General features: G+C 49.2%; 1 protein-coding gene across 9 annotated transcripts in view; it reads left to right on the top strand.

Moving 5' to 3' along the window:
* The window catches only part of PARP16 (poly(ADP-ribose) polymerase family member 16), a 47,653-nt gene that overhangs the window by 6,998 nt on the left and 38,330 nt on the right, over positions 1-2,325 (top strand). The gene's annotated exons all lie outside the window — the stretch shown is intronic.

The raw sequence follows: 2,325 nt of genomic DNA, 5'->3' as shown, positions 1-2,325 counted from the left end.
GTGTGTGTGTGTGTGTATACACACACACACACACACACACACACACACAAACACCTATCTTCTTTATCCGTTCATCTGCTGATGGATACTTAGGTTGCTTCCATATCTTGGCTATTGTAAATAATGCTGCTATGAACTTTGGGGCGCATGTGTCTTCTCAAATTGGTGTTTTCCTTTTCTTCAGATATACACCTAGGAGTTACCGCTCCTAGGTGGGTAGGTAGGTAGATAGCCATTCTGACACGTGTGAGGTGATGCCTCCTTGTGGTTTTGATTTGCATGTCTCTGATGATCATCTTTAAGCTAGGCTGTTGTGAGGATAAAATGAGACGAGACATGCACAGCATTTAGCCCAGTGCCTGGCCCATGATAAGGCCTCAACAAATTGTAGCTATTACTGTCTCATTCTGAACTTCATGTCAGGTTGCAGGCTGGCCTCTGGGACTCCAGGATACGTAAAATGTGGTTGGCCCTCAGGAAGCGTTTGTCTTAAGCAGATTTGAGATGGTCCCAGAGAGTCAAGGACCAACCTGGAATTCTGCACTGAGCACAAGGGGAGCACAGAGGTCATGGGGGGGTCAGGGACAGGGCAGGTGACTGTAGGCTGGCTTTGAAGACAGAACGTCATGCTGGGCAGCTGCAGAAGCACAGGGGAGGAGAGACATAGGGCAGCTGAGGAACAACATGGGGGGAGCAGGTGGGAAGTCTGTGGCAGGAGGTGCTCTTAGGCAGAGGCCAGCCCAGATTCTGAAGGGACTTGTTAAGGGGAGGGTTGCTAGATTTAGCAGATTAAAAAATATAGACCGAAATACAAATTTGAACTTCAGAGAAGCAACAAATAATTTTTTTAGCACAGGTATGCCCCAAATGTTGCATGTGTTATATTATATTTTTTAAAAAATTGTTGTTTATCTGAAATTCAAATTTAACTGAGCAGACTGTATGTTATCTGGCTGCCTGGGAGGAGAGCTTGCACAGTTAACCTCCCTCGTTGCCATCCACGTCCCTGACTACACGCTGGTTGCCAGATAAAATACAGGCTCTACCTGGTCCTCAGAAAGCCCTGCTCAAATACAGACAGGTTTGGTCACAAGAGGAAGAATCCTGTTAACTTTTTGTAGCAGATTGATTTTTCAGAGTATCTTGAAAAGTGAAACAGGACATTAGGGAGGTCAGCTGAGGGGTTAAGAGTGGGGACAACGAGGGCAGCCCTGCAGGACACACAGGCAGCAGTGGGCAGGTAGCAGTGTATCTGAGAGCCTGAGCCCTGGAAGAGGCCTGGGCCCAGCTCAGAGTTGGGAAAGTTCTCTCCCACTTCTACAGGCTGAACCCCTGAAAGGGGCCTGGGTTAACTGACGGTCCTTTTGTGAGGCCCCGTGTGCCTTGATCTGGACTGTTGGCAAAGGCTGCGGCTCACAGGTGGGATTTGAGAGCAGTGATGGGAATGGTAATCCCAGTGGTAATCCCAATGGGAGAGAAGACTGCTCTGGCTCTGGCATAACAGGTGTGGACCAGGAGTAGAAAAGAGGGACAGGGGAGGCCGAGGTGTACCTGAGGGTATGTCATTAGGAATGCATCTTCAGGTACCCTCAGTGGCTCCATGTTGCCTACAGAACAAAGGCCAGAGTCCCCAAGGGGGATACAAGGCCCTTCACTGGCTGATCTCAAGTCACCTCACTTCTGTTCCTCCTGGCGACCCCTCCCCCCATACTCTAGGCTCCAGGCATAACGAACTATTTGCAGTTAATGATGACAACAATCATGGCAGTCCCACTAACTTAATACCTTCCTGTTCCTCTAAGCACTGCACTAGTTTAACTTGGTTAACCTTCACTGGCATCCTGTGAAGTGGCTCATATTGTCCCAGTTATATGTTTGAGGAAACTGAGTCACAGGAGGTTAACTCACCCAGGTCACACAGCTAGTAAGGGGTGTTAAGAGCCCAGGTTTGGACCTGGGCCACCCAGGAGGAGAGCTCGCACAGTTAACCTCCCTCGTTGCCATCCACATCCCTGACTACATGCTGCACTTCCGTGCTTCTGTGCCTTTGCCTGTCCAACCCGATCACACAGCACCTCCCCTTTGAAGACTTTCCTGACCACTCCCTTTTCTCAAAGCGCCTACCCAACAGGAGTCCTGCCTGGTCCCTTTTGTAGTTTGCATCCGTCTTTGTTTTGACAGTGAACAGTTTTAAGTCATAATTATTTACCTTTCTGCCTCCCTGCTGTGTAGCATCAACACTTGTGGAGCATCTACACATCTGTCTTTTTCTTCCTTCCTTCCTCCCTCCCTCCCTCCCTCCCTCCCTCCCTCCCTTCCTTCCTT

The sequence above is a fragment of the Physeter macrocephalus genome, chromosome 11 (genome assembly GCF_002837175.3).
Source record: "Physeter macrocephalus isolate SW-GA chromosome 11, ASM283717v5, whole genome shotgun sequence".
Taxonomy (NCBI): Eukaryota; Metazoa; Chordata; class Mammalia; order Artiodactyla; family Physeteridae; genus Physeter; species Physeter macrocephalus.
The sequence above is the reverse complement of the archived record's forward strand: the minus strand, read 5'-3'. Positions and strand labels throughout refer to the sequence as shown.